This window comes from Hyaena hyaena, unplaced genomic scaffold, assembly GCF_003009895.1.
Source record: "Hyaena hyaena isolate Hyena2069 unplaced genomic scaffold, ASM300989v1 scaffold_80, whole genome shotgun sequence".
Taxonomy (NCBI): Eukaryota; Metazoa; Chordata; class Mammalia; order Carnivora; family Hyaenidae; genus Hyaena; species Hyaena hyaena.
The window spans coordinates 196333-211070 of NW_024080712.1; the positions used below are offsets into that span (position 1 = coordinate 196333).

A 14738-nucleotide genomic window follows, 5' to 3' on the forward strand; every position below is an offset into this window, starting at 1 on the left:
TTCCAAGCATGGCTGTAGGTGTGACCTGTTTGTTTATACCGAGGTGAAATTCACATAACATGCAATTGACTATTTTGAAGTGTACAATTCGGCAGCATTTAGTGCATTCACAGTGTTGTGCAACCTTCACCTCTGTTTTGTTCCAAAACGTTTTCATCACCCCCCCAAGGGAGACCCCATGTGCATTAAACAGTTTTTCTTCATCCCCTGCAGCCTGAATTGTTTCAGCCTCATCAGGATAACCTCCCTCGGGACTCAGCCGAAGCCAAGTTGAGCATGGATGTCCCATGACTAAAGAGATTGGTTCTGGGATGGACATGGATAGAATGTGTATGTAACTAAGTTATATTGATGTCAGGCAGCAAAAATATCTTCTCATAGAAAGAGGGTTGCTGCCCTAACCTCCAGCCTAACTGGATACTAGAAGGAGAAAATCTAAATTTCTGAGCTCCTCTACCTTGGTGGTCTCCTGCTCTGCCCAGTCTGCTGGGACCCCCAACGTCAGGCTCATCTATCTCTGTGAAGAAAGCACGGAGAGGCTGCTTCTACTCAGCCCCTTGGTCCTAAGAATAAGCCTCATCTGATTGTTTGCCGGTTCTATAGGAAACTAAGCAAAAGTCAAGGAGTCAGAGCAATCATTCTCTCTAAGGTTATTACCTGCACTATCCCTGCCACGGGGCCTACGTGAGCCTCAAACCTAATTTGGTGCATTGAAGTCTGAAGGCAGATCTCCTGGGGGCCTCTAGAAAAGTAGGTTCCCCGTGAAAATATTTTAATCTGTCTACACTGCAATGAACTGCCCCAGGAACAATGAGATTGCTTTGGTGGTTTACCCTCATTAGCTGCTCCCCTGCCTGTTGGGATCACCTTCCCTCAGACATATTCTGGACACGTTCCCAAGAGGTGAGTCTGTAAATAATCAACTTGACTTTTAACAGAGTCTGAACGTGGTCTTCGGTGTATGAAAACTCAGAGACAAGCCAAGTAAGGGATCCGCTAAAATAATTCCTTTTAGATTTGCCTTACACATGTTTCTGTGTTTCCTCATTTTTCTACTGTCGATCTGCATTATTCTTCAAATCAGAAAAAAAGGTACTGTGTGAGAACGGGGTTCGTGTCCACCCATTATTAGCCTTCCATTTTGTGGGCCTCCCCCCTCACGGGTAAGGCGAGAGTTTTGGACTATGCGATGGCTAAATCTGTTTCAACTCTGACAACGCAGAATTTGAGGACACTAACGAAATCAGCGTCAAGATTGGGGAACGGGCCACTAGCAATAATGGTAATACTGTGGCCATAGAACTAAGTGTGTGTGTTGCCACGGAATGACTTCAAAAGAAATTAAATTTTAGGGGCGCCTGGGTGGCTCAGTCGGTTGAGCATCTGACTTCGGCTCAGGTCGTGATCTCATGGTTCATGGGTGGCTCGCTGCTATCAGCATGGAGCCTGCTTCAGATCCTCTGCCCCTGGCTCTCTCTGCCCCAACCCTGCGCTCTTGAAAATGAAAAATAAAATAAAATAATAAATTTTAAAGGGGAAGGTGCTGAATGTTACATATATGTGTATGCTATATGTATATGTTTGTATATATATGTATATATTACAAACGGTATTTTGAAAGAAACACAAGAAACTGGCTACAGTAATTCCTCTGAGCTGGGGAACTGGGGCTGGCCTGGGGGTCATTTTATACTTTTTAACTGTTGGACTTTTTGCGGGCTATACTCTATTGACTTCTCAGAGCAAGAAAAAAGGAGAATGTGCCAATATCCACATCCTGCCATTCAACGTCACAGACATCTAGAGCATTTAATATATGCTACATTTTTCATATATCCCTTCCCTTGAACTTCACCTCAGCTTCCAAGTCAGGTATTATTTATTATGTCTGTTTTTATAGATGGTTCAGGCGAGTGAAACAATTTCCTGGAGTCATTCCGCTTATGAGCGCGGAGCTAAGATTGGGGCCTGCATCGGAGTCGAGGGAACACGTTGTATTTCCAGCGTGCCTGCATGCAGGGAGAGGTTGGCCCCGGGTTCTCCATGATGCTTTTCCAGGGTGCTGAGGACAGTCCAGGCCGGTGGGCCGCTATTGCAGAGTGCGGCTCAGGGGGCCTCATTTGTCGTCGATCCCGTCTATCACTCTGGCTGGCGGCGGAGTTAGACGCCACACCTGCGCCGCGCCCCCCTCTCCCAGCGCTGAAGGCTGTTCCCGGTGAACCCCTGTGTTTCTCGGCCCGAAAGCTATTTTTCTGGTTGCCTGAAGGTGTTTGCTGTACAGACACGCCGAAGTGTTGGAAAGGCACTGTTCTGGAAGCAGCACGCAGCCAGATGACAATCGGCCGGGACGGGCATTGCAGCCCCCTCGCCATCCTGGCGAGGCTAACTTCCAGAAGGTCCTAGGCTGGCTCCCAGAGGTCCCCGACGGCGGTTGTTGAGGACCCAGCCAGCCCTTATTGCCCCTTCCCATGCCTGAGGCTCAAGTCCTGCTCCCCTCCTTTCGTGGGAACCCCCTCCCAGGCAGACAACTGGTGTTCATATCCTTGCCTCCGGAGGACGCCCCAAACTCTGACACCAGGAAAAACCTCCTGAAGGGGTAACTCAGAGGGGGAGAATCACACCCATGTTCGGTGCTGGGACTGAAAACATGCATCGCCCATTCCAGTCCCCGCGCGCGTTTGGTTTCTTAGCCACAGCGCCGTGTGCGCCTGGATTCTTCCAGCTCATCTTGAGTGCGCAAGCCCAGGAGGCGTGCATTTGCCGTGGGGACGCTCAAGGACAAAGGAACAGCTCTGGAGCGTCTGTGCGGCCCGCAGACGGCCGGGTCACTGGGAACCGCAAGGAGAGCCCGTCTCTGACGAAGTGTGGGCCCGAGGGCTTCGCCTGCGCCTGCGCGGGGGCCGCAGTCAAGCGTGGGCCGTGCTCCAGTGCACCGCGTCTGCGCCTGCGCGGACCGCCGTCTCCCTCTCTCCTTCCGCGTTCTCCAAAGCCCGAGCGCCACTCTTCGTCCCGCGTCCCTCCTCGCCTGCGGGCTGCTGCCGGACCTGCCACCGCGGGCTTGGGGCCTCGCCAAACCTTTCCACCCCTTAACTGATTTTGAAAGGGATTCTTTCTGCTGTTCGGCCAGATATAACCAAATATGCCTGGGAATTGCACCCTTGAGTAACGGAGCAGCCCAGAAACGACAAATGCCTCGCAGTCTTGCTCTACCTCCGGGCCCCGTCATCGGGCGTCATCACCTGCACGTGGGTCCACACGCAAGGAGAGAAAAGCCACGAGAGAGGAGCGGAAGCAAGGTAAGAGGGAGAGTGGAAGCTGCTGCCGGTGAAGACGGTGGTTTTCCCGTGGATGGTGGAGGTTATGGCCATAAACACTGCTTCTTTTCCATAGTCCTCTGCTTTGACTTGGGGTCAGATTCAAGGGTGAAAGGAGATGGAAGGTGCATTTAACAGCCTTTTCTTTAAGCCCACTAACTGTGCTCTCCTGCATTAATACTAACGCACTGCTCGAAGCCTGGAATTTTCTCTTTAAGTGTTTTTATTTATTTTTGAGAGAGCATGAGTGGGGGAGGGGCAGAGGGAGAGGGCGACAGAGGATCCAAAGTGGGCTCTGCGCTGAGAGCTGGGAGCCCAAAACGGGGCTCGAACTCACAAACTGTTAAGATGATGACCTAAGCCACCAGGCGCCCTTAAGTCTGAAATTTGTTCTCAGGGCTGTCCCAGGAGCTCCGTCTCATCTCTATTCAGAATAATTTGGTTGTTGGGTTTTTTTTTTTTTAAATATTTTATTTATTTCTAGGAGAGAGAGAGAGAGAGACAGCGTGAGCAGGGGAGGGTCAGAGAGAGAGGGAGTCACAGACTGAAACAGGCTCCGGGCTCTGAGCTGGCAGTCAGCACAGAGCCCGACGCGGGGCTCGAACCCACGAACCGCGAGATCATGACCTAAGCGAAAGTCGGACGCTTAACCGACTAAGCCACCCAGGCGCCCCTGGTTGTTGGTTTTTAAGGAGAGTACCCTCTGCTGACCTCACCTCTCCCTTCAAGGTAGATTCTTCAGGTCTCAAAGGCTCAGACTTCCCGTATTTTTTATCTTTTTGCTTACCGTCTCACCTCATGTATCAAATCAGTCATTGATGGGGGCATTTGTCCTTTAAAACACGTTTATAAGTCATATTTGCCTTTCTATTTCTCCTGCCTCTGTCGGGGGCAGGTCCTCTTTATCACGAGGACCCAGGATTATTGGATGATCTAGATCCTTATACTAGCACCCTAATGGATTCCCTTACTGGAGTTTGAGCACTTCCTAAAGAGCAGGGTCATGTTCATCTTCAAAAATGCTCATCATGACACACCACACCACAGCAGCCAGAGTGAGACTCTAAAACGTAAGTGAGCTCATGTCATTCCTGTGCTCAGAACCTTCCCGTAACTCCCCATTTTAGTCACCGTATAAAAGTCTTTTTTATATGCAGTTTCTTTACTGGGATGTAATTGACACGTAAGACTTCCTTAGTTTCAGGGGCACAGCATAATGATTCAATATTTGTATAAGGAAATGATCACCAGGAGAAGTCTGTTAACATCCGTCAGCATGCGGTTAAAGTTTTTTTTCTTATGATGAGACCTTTTAAAAGATTTACCTCTTAGCACCTTTCAAATATGCAAAGCTTTATTATTAACTCTAATCACCATCTGTACATTATATCCTCAGGCCTTCTTGATTCTTATAACTGGAACTTTGTACCTTTTGAGCCATTTCACCCATTTGCCACCCCCCCCTCCCAATCCTGCCTCTGGTGACCACCAATCTGTTCTCTGTATCTGAGTTCGGTTTTTTGATTTTGGGGTTTTTTAAGATTCCACATATAAATGAGATCACACGATATTTGTCTTTCATATAGCCTTCAAGGTCCAACCATGTCACAAACAGCAAGATTTCCTTCTTTTTTATGGCTGAATAATATTGCATTGTATATATACAGTTGACCCTTGAACAACGCAGGAGTTGGGGGGGCTGACCCGCTGCACAGGCAGAAATCCACATATAACTTTTGGGGCGCCTGGGTGGCTCAGTTGGTTGAGTGTCCGACTTCGGCTCAGGTCACCATCTCATGGTTCGTGAGTTTGCGCCCCATGTCAGACTCTGTGCTGACAGTTCGGAGCCTGGAGCCTGCCTCATATTCTGTCTCTCTCTCTCTGCCTCTCCCCTGCTCATGCTCTGTCTCTCTCTCTCAGAAATAAATAAACATCAAAAAAATTTTTTTTAAGAAATTCCCGTTATATATATTCTTGGCTCCAAACATTTATGTGGTTATAAATGAATTGACCACATATGTGTGAATCTACTTCTGGACTCTCTTATTCCACTCCATTGATCTGTGTGTCTGTTTTTATGCCAATACCACACCATTTTGATTCCTATAGCTTTGTAATATAGTTGGAACTCAGAAAGTATAATGCTTCCAGCTCCGTTCTTTCTCAAGGTTGTTTTGGCTATTTGGGGTCTTTTGTGGTTCCATACAAATTTTAGGATTGTTTGTTATATTTCTGTAAAAAAAAAAAAAATGCCATGGGGATTTTGATAGGGATCACACTGAATCTGTAGATTGCTTTGGGTAATATGGACATCTAACAATATTAAGTCTTTTGATCCATGAGCATGGAATGTCTTTCCATTTATTTGTGTCTTCTTCAGTTCTTTGTTCACGGTCTTCTAGTTTTCAGTGTACACGTCTTTCACCTCCTTGGCTAAACTTATTCCTAGGTATTTTATTCTTTTTGATGTAATTGTCAATGGGATTATTTTCTTAATTTCTCTTTCTCTGGTAGCTTCTTATTAATGTATAGTAATGCAGCGGATTTTTGTATATTGATTTTGTGGCCTGCAACTTTACAGAATGTGTATGTTCTTTTTTTTTCTCACTTTATTTTTTTAAAATAGTTTATTGTCAAGTTGGTTTCTAGATAACACCCAGTGCTCATCCCCACAAGTGCCCCTCCCCCATGCCCATCGCCCCTGTCCCCACTCCCCCCCACCCCCATCAGCCCGTAGTTTGTTCTCAGCATTCGAGCGTCTCTCATGGTTTGCCTCACTCCCTCTCCCCAACTATTTTTCCCCTTCTTCTCCCCCACGGTCTTCCTTTAAGTTCCTCCTAATCCTCCTGTACGTGCAAACATATGGTATCTGTCCTTCTCTGCCTGACTTATTTCGCTCAGCATGACACCCTCAAGGTCCATCCATGTGGCTACACATGGCCAGATGTCATTCTTTCTCATTGCAATGGAGTATTCCATTGTGTAGATGAACCACATCTTCTTGATCCATTCTTCCGCTGATGGACACTTAGGCTCCTTCCATGGTTTGGCTATTGTTGAGAGTGCTGCTACGAACATTGGGGTCCATGTGCTCCTATGCATCAGCACTCCTGTGTCCCTTGGGTAAATTCCCAGCAGTGCTACTGCTGGGTCATAGGGGAGTTCTGTGAATTTTTTGAGGAACCTGCACACTGATTTTCAGAGGGGCTGCACCATTTTGTATTCCCACCAACAGTGTAGGAGGGGGCCCGTTTCTCCACATCCTCGCCAGCATCTATCAGGTTATGGGGTTTTCTGTTTATTTGGTGGAGTCTTTAGGGTTTTCTATATATAATAGGATGTCACCTGCAAATAGTGACAGTTTTACTTCTTCCCTTCCAACTCGGTTGTCTTTTATTTCTTTTTTGTGCCTCGGACTTTTCTGGCCGGGACTTCCAAAACAATATTGAATAAAAGTGATGAGAGTGGATGATCCTGATCTTAGAGGAAAAGCTTTTAGCTTTTTACCACTGAGTATGGTGTTAGCTGACCATTATTGTGTTGAGTTACATTCCCTCTATACCCACTTTGTTGAGAGTTATCATTAATATATGTTGAATTTTGTCACATGTTTTTTCTCCATGTATTCAGATGATCATATGACGCTTATCCTTCCGTTAGTGATTGATATGCATATGTTGAACTATACTTGCCTCCCTGGAATAAATCCCATTTGATCATGGTGTATAATCCTTTTAATGTGTTGTTGAATTTACTTTGCTAATATTTTGTTGAGGATTTTTGCATCTATGTTCATCATGGATATTGGTGTGTAATTTTCTTTTGTTGTGATGGCTTTCTCTGGTTTTGGTACCAGGGTAATTCCAGTCTCATAAAACGAGTTTGGAAGTATTCCCTCCTCTTCTCCTTTTTGGAAAAGCTTGAGAAAGATTGATATTAATTCTTCTCTTAAATGTTTGCTAGAGGGACGCATGGGGGGCTCAGTCAGTTAAGCATCCGACTGGCTTGGGTCATGATCTCGTGGTTCGTGGGTTCAAGCCCCATCTTGTGCTCTGACTGGAGCCTGCTCCCGGTTCTGTGTCTCCCTCTCTCTCTGCCCCTCTCTCATTCATACTCTGTCTCTGTCTCTCAAAAATAAACATTAAAAAAATTTTGTTTAGGGGCGCCTGGGTGGCTCCGTCGGTTGAGCGTCCGACTTTGGCTCAGGTCATGTTCTCAACGGTTTGTGAGTTCGAGCCCAGCATTGGACTCTATGCTGACCCTCCCCCACCCACACTCTGTCTCTTTCTATCATCTCAGTGTTAAATAAACGTTAAAAAAATTTTTTTTTAAATTTTTGTGTAAATAAATAAATGTTTGGTAGAATTCACCAATGAAGCCATCTGTCCTGGACTTTGGTTTTTTGGGCTGTTTTTGATTACTGATTCAATCTCCTTACTAGTTTCTGCACGATTCAGTCTTGGTAGGCTGTATGTTTCTAGGAATTTGTTCTTTTCTTCTAGGTTGTCCAGTTTGTGTGTAATTGTTCATACTAGCCTCATGGGAGTTTGTATTTCTCTGGTATCAGTTGTAACGTCTTGTCTTTGATTTTTAATTTTATTTATTTGAGTCCTCTTTTTTTTTCCCTTGATGAGTCTAGCTAAAAGTTTATTGGTTTTATCTTTTCCAAAAGCCAGCTCTTAGTTTCAAAAACAAACCCAGTGTCTTAGTTTGATCTTCTCTCTTGCCTTTTTTGTCTCTATTTCATCTGATCTTCATTGTTTCCTTCCTCCTACTAACCTAGGGCTTCACCTGTTCTTTTCTCCAGTTCCTTGACTGTAAAGATAAGTCGTTTATTTGAGATCTTTCATATTCCCTTTGCTTAAAAACAATTTATTTATTTTTAAAGTAAATGCTATATGCAACATGGGCCTCAAGTTCATGGCCCCAAGATCAAGAGTCGCATGCTCTACCAACTAAGCCAGCCAGGTGCCCCTTTCTTATTTCTTTTTTTTTTTTTTTTTAATTTTTATTTATTTCTGAGAGAGAGAGCGAGAGCGAGCGGGGGAGGGTCAGAGAGAGAGGGAGACACAGAATCTGAAGCAGGCTCTGAGCTAGCTGTCAGCACAGAGCCTGACGCGGGGCTTGAACCCACGAATCATGAGATCATGACCTGAGCCAAAGTCGGACGCTCAACTGACGGAGCCCCCCAGGCGCCCCAACCCCTTTCTTATTTCTTGAGGTGGGCGTTTATTGCTATGAACTTTCCCCTTAGATCTGCTTTTGCAGCGTCTAGTAAGTTTTAGTGTGCTGTGTTTCCATTTTCACTTGTGTTTAAGACACGTATTTTTATTTCTCTTTTGATTTCTTCTTTGACCCATTGACTGTTCATGTATATGTTGTTTAATCTTCACATATTTGTGAATTTTCCAGGCTCCTTTATGTAACTTTTTTTTAGACCACTGCTGTCAGAAAAGGTACTTGATGTAATTTCAGTCTCTCTAAGTTTATACTCGAGAATGTTCCCTGTGCACTTGAGAAGACTCTGTATTCTGTTGCTTTGGGATGGAATGTTCTAAATATGCCTATTAAGGGGGCGCCTAGGTGGCTCAGTCGGTTTAGCATCGGACTTCAGCTCAGGTCATTATCTCGCGGTCCGTGGGTTTGGGCCCTGCATCGGGCTCTGTGCTGACAGCTCAGAGCCTGGAGCCTGCTTTGGACTCTGTGTCTCCCTCTCTCTCTGCCCCTTGCCCACTCATGCTCTGTCCCCATCTCTGCGTCTCTCTGTCTTTCAAAAATAAAATAAGTAAATATGCCTATTAAGTTCATATGATCTGATGTGTTGCTTAAGGCCAATGTTTCCTTATCAGGTTTCTGTCTGGATGATCTCTCCATTGATGTAATTGGGGTGTTAAAGTCCCCGACTGGTATTGCTCTCTATTTCTCCCTTCAGGTCTGTTAATATTTGTTTTATGTATGTAAGTGCTGCTATCTTTGGTGCATGACTATTGACAAATGTTACCTCTTCTTACTGGATTGATCCCTTTATCATTATGACCTTCTTTGTCTCTTATTATAGTCCCGAAGTCCCTTTTGTCTGATATAAATATAGCTACCCCAGCTTTCTTTTGGTTTACATTTACATGGCATGTTTTCCATCCCTTCACTTTGATAGTGAAGCTGAGCTCCGCAGCCGCACTGCCCCCCCGCTCCGCCCTCTCCAGCACCCCAACTTTGCCCTTCCGCACACGCTGCCACCACAGAGCCTTTGTTCTAGTTGTTTTGTCTTGTTACTTGGCGTACTCCTGTGGGAGCCATCCTCCAAGGTGGCCCCCCAGCGAGCCTCCCCTCCTGGCATCCAGGCCCCAATGTGGTCCCCTCTCATGCTGAGTAGGGCGGCCCTGCGTAACCAATAAGATACTTCCGCAGTGATGCCTTGTGACTTCTGAGGCGAGGTGACAAAGCACGTTATGGCTTCTGTCTTGTTCTTTCTTGGACCCCCGGCTCAGGGGGAAAGCCGGCCACTCTGTCGTGAGGATCCTGAAGGCCTGCGTGCCGGGGAACGGAGACCTGCTGAGAGACAGGTTAGTTTGGGGGCCCTGTAGGTGAGCCCCCCCCCCCCCCCACCCCCCCCCCCCCCCCCCCCCCCGGCAGGAGACCCTTGTTCTCTAGTCAGATCCTCCCACAACCGCAGCACCAGCCACCATCCCGACCGCAGCCTCGGGAGACATCCTGAGCCGATTAAGCTGCTTCTGAACTCCTGACCCACAGGAACTAGGAGCTCTTAGGGGCTGGTCATTGTTTACAGGTTCTGTGTTCGGGAGTAATTTGTTTTCCAGTGGCTAATACAGCCCCCCTCTCACTCTCAGGTACTGACTTGGTTAATGCCTTCACCTCCCTCAGATCTTGTCTCAAATCTCACTGATCCAGTGAAGTCTACCCTGAGCGTGCTCTTCAACATCGTAATCCGTGCCCACCCCCTTGCCCTACCCCCAAATCACGATTCTTCTTTATCCTGCTCCGATTTCCTTTTTCTCACAGTACCTACCTACCCCCTTCCAAGATCGCATCTGATTTACACGTGTATTATGTTGATTCTTATTTGCCTTTTCCCTCTCCTGTAACTTACTGGGAAGCAGGGCCCTTTATGTGTTCTAATCACTGACATAAGCCAAGCGCCTAGAAAAGCGTATGGCACAAAGTAAGTGCTTAAGAAAAGTTTGATAATCACTCTGATCAAGAATCTGCAGTGCTTTCCAGGACCTAAAGTCAAAGGTATGTGATTCTCAAGATGCTTACAAATGAGACTCCTCTTTCTTCAAGCCTATCTTTTGCTTCTTGCTTCCTTCCTATACATACCCTCCCTTTCAGCCAAATTCACCTGCCCACCATCTCTGCCCTTGTATCTGTCACTCAGAACACTTCCGTGGCCATCTTGGCATAGGAAAATCTGACCCACCCATTCTACTCTTGTTTTTTTAAATTTATGTTTTAGAGAGAGGGAGCGTGGGTGCGTGCATGAGCAGGGGAGAGGCAGAGGGAGAAAGGGAATGCCAAGCAGACTCCACGCAGTCGGCATAGAGCCCAACACATGGCTCGAACTCACAAACGGTGAGCCGAAATCAAGAGTCAGACACTTAACTGACTGAGCCACCCAGGCGCCCCTCCCCATTCTACTTTGCCTCATCCGTGCAGATTTCATAATCTCCTTTCAACAAGAAGGGATTTTGCTCTGTGAACTTGCATAGTACCTGGAGACCCCGTAAGGTTTACACTTTGCTCGTATTGCCTTTAGAATTAACTGTGTGCACAGAGACCATGAGTTGACAAAGAATCCTTCCCCTGTCTAATTCATTTCACAAACGTTCATCGGGCACTTACTCCGTGGCGGTCACCTTGTTAAGAATCAGAATGCCAAAGGGACAAAAAGAATGGGGATATAAGATGAGTAGGGAAAGGCGGCTCTCCTCAGTGTTTTGTGCAGAAGAGAGATGTGGCCGTAACAAAAGCAGCGGAGGGAAAAGGGGCCCGTGGAGGAAATGAGAACTAGCAGTTAAAGAGGCAGGAAGCCAACCAGAGGCAGGTGACAAACCCCAGGAAGCAGGCGACTCGCGGAAGCGGTCATCAACAATGAACAATGCCACAGGGACATCAGGGCCAAGGAGGGCTCCCAAGCAGCCACTGGTGGCAGCGAGGAGGTCACCGTTAGCGTGAAAGATTCCAGCAAGATGTGCCCTGGTCCCATTCCCAGGACGCACAAGAAGTCAACATTCCCAGACTTCCTTGCACTTCCGTTGTGGCCCCGTGACTGAGCGCTGACCATTGGGATACGGGAGGAAGTGATGCGTGCCTGGTCGGGAAACTTTCTACACAATCCTCTACTGCCACTCGGGATTTGGGGTGGGTGGAATGCAAAGGATCCAGCAGGGAACTTCAGGAGAGCCCCAAGGGAAAGCCAGGCCACAAGCTAGAGGGAACGGGGACTTCGGAGTTACCACACAGAGGACGGCTGCCCGGGAGAGCCGTGGGGCATCTCGATCGGATGGGGGCCGGCGGCACGGTGGGGGGGCGGGGGGGTGAAAAAATTCACCCGAGGCAGAACAGAGGAGACAGGAGTTGATAGAACACCCAGCAAAGGGGAGACTGTCTGCCAAGAGGCCGTGGTGAGGGGCCACAGTTATGGGACAGAGCGAGGGAGCATGGGGATGTTGGGGACTTCATGGGATTTTCCCTTTGTGGGTAACCTGGTTGTACATAGCCCATTGGTCAGTTAGGGCCTGAGGCTTAGTGAGCCGGTTTGCATCAGCTCAGTGGGCACTGAGGATCCAGTAATTGTAATGTGGGGACATGACCGAGGGGAGTTTTCACAACGGGGAGGGCATAAGGACCCGACTGTGGGGGGCTGAGAAGTGAAGTGAGGGGCAAGCAAGTGGGGACAATCCGGACAAGCTCCAGAGCAGATCTCTGCTCTAAAATGTCATTTGTCAACATTTGGCGGGGACGGAATGAGTGCTTTAGTTTTGAGGGGGTCAAGTAGGGGGCTGTGGCTTGGTCTCACCATACCCATCTCTAAAGAGCTTCCCCATTCTTTTTCACAGCCGCATAGCATCCCGTGTATGGATGTTCCATATTTCGTTAATTAGTTATCAGTCAGCACCTTGGTTATGGCCCATCTTTTGCTATTGAAGGGCTGCAGGATGAGACGCCCCAAAATGTGCCACTTTGGCATAAAGATCACTTCAATTTAAAAGTGATCAAAAGCCAGCGGAGCCAAGAAAAGCGCGATGGCTCTCCCCCCACCCCCCCAACTGCTATGTTTACATTGGAAAGGAGAGTCCACAACAGGGAGATTAACAGAGGCCTCCTTTACCACCGGAGGAGCTTCCCTGCATTCTAGAACCGTCCCCTTCCACTTCTTGCCAATGCATTTCCTCCTCTGTGTGTCCTCAGGCCCCTGCTTCTGCCCTTAGCTCGCGTGGGCTTCGTGGTGCCTCACTGTCTTTGGAATTTCACACACATGAGGCTTCCCCACAGACATCTGGGAAATTTGATTTTCTCTTGTTAGTCTGCCTCATGTCAGTCTGATTTCGGAATCAGCTAGAGGGCTGTAGGACAGAGGAGGATCTTTATCCCCGATGCTATTCTAAACGCATATTCCATGTTCTCTCTATATTTTAATATTTTATAAAATATAACTTTAAATTTACTTATCTCACATGAATTTATCAGTGTCATGGACTTCAGAGTCTACCGTACATGCGGTGAGAAAATACCGATGGATTTTAAGTGAAAGAGAGATGCAATCGCATTTGTTTCAGCCGGTGAGGTCACCTACATTGAAAGCAGATTACCTGGAAACAAGCCAGTGAGACAGCTGGAGAAAGACCACAGAGAAAACCACAAAAAGAACAGAAAGATAAAAGTTCTGTTTATTAAGAAGTGTGGCTATGCGTCAAAACAGAGAGGTGGCCTTCTTCCTGCAATTCCCAGTAATCAAGTCTGTGTCCCAAAATAAAGTCGTTTCCCTGAAACTGACTTGAGCTTCTCGAATTCGGAGCACATGCTACCTACTGCAACTTGCCTGGGTGGGCTCAAGCAAGAGAAAGAAGCCAGTGGTGTTCTTTTTTTTTTTTTTTTTTAATGTTTTATTTATTTCAAGGAGAGAGAGAGACAGCATGAGCAGGGGAGGGTCAGAGAGAGAGGGAGTCACAGACTGAAACAGGCTCCAGGCTCTGAGCTGGCAGTCAGCACAGAGCCCGACGCAGGGCTCGAATCCACGAACCGCGAGATCATGACCTAAGCGAAAGTCGGACGGTTAACCGACTAAGCCACCCAGGTGCCCCACCAGTGATGTTCTTTTATCATATGGTTTTCATACCAAGGCTAGTCTGCTACTAGCAAACACAAGAGCCAGTCAACATCTAGAACCTCAGCTTATTAAAACCCCAATTCTAAGAGTTTGAAGACTCAAAGTCCAGATTTTTCCAAGTTCTTTTTTTTTTTTTAATGTTTATTTTTGAGAGAGACAGAGACAGAGCATTAGTAGGGGAGGAGCAGAAAGAGAGGGAGACATAGAATCCAAAGGAGGCTCCAGGCTCCGAGCTGTCAGCACAGAGCCCGAAGTGGGGCTCGAACCCATGGATCATGAGATCATGACCTGAGCTGAAGTCGGGCACTTAACCGACGGAGCCACCCAGGTGCCCCTCCAGGTTCTAAAAGCAGCGCCCCCCCACCAAAGGCTGGCAACAGTCCCATGAAAACGATGTACTTAAGTCCCTAGAAGAATGTTCACATCTCTCAATTCTTGCCAAGGTCTATATCCAACTTATGCAGGACCTGCCTGGATACTTGATTGAGACACGAAGGGCATTGCCTGGGGAATGGTTTCCTAGGCGGTGGAATCGGGGTGCTCCGGTAAGGATGTAGTTCTCAATTTCTTCTCCCACTGCATAGTTTCATTTCAGAAAAATAGATTTGTAACCCACTGACACATCTGCTGGCCACATGAAGGTCAAATCCAGATCCATACAAAGTAGAATAATTTTGCATCTGTCTCAGGAAATTAGGTAACTTAAATAAAGGCAACCCTCAGGAAAGCTTTCTCTCCGTTCTTAGAGATATACATTAATAGTAGTGTCTGGTTACTGAGCGTCAGATCTTGGCTCTTACCAGCGTGATGCTTCCTGTGAAAAATGCAGAGAGTTCAAATCCCTCAGGGTTCGAAATAATCTCCCATGTGTTAAAGAACCAAAGCTTTGATGGTTAGCTGTTCCCGCAGAGACCACCAAACGTGTGAGAGCCACTGGGGGTCCGCTGTTCAGATGCAGGATTATAATTATTCGGAGGATATTTGCATTCATTTTTTTTTCCTTAGGTTTCTGCAGTTAATGTGATATGTGATCTGAAAACTGTTTCTCTGAGCAGTCAGGAGCAGCCACTGTTATG

At 47.0% G+C, this 14738-nt stretch overlaps 1 long non-coding RNA gene across 2 annotated transcripts in view; it reads left to right on the forward strand.

The window, feature by feature from the left end:
- The first annotated feature begins 3003 nt into the window (after positions 1–3003).
- LOC120232933 overlaps positions 3004–14738 on the forward strand; it is a 32007-nt gene continuing 20272 nt past the window's right edge. For both annotated transcript variants that reach the window (XR_005528683.1, XR_005528684.1), the window contains exon 1: positions 3004–3296. This is a non-coding gene — a long non-coding RNA (uncharacterized LOC120232933). The remainder of the gene's footprint in view (positions 3297–14738) is intronic.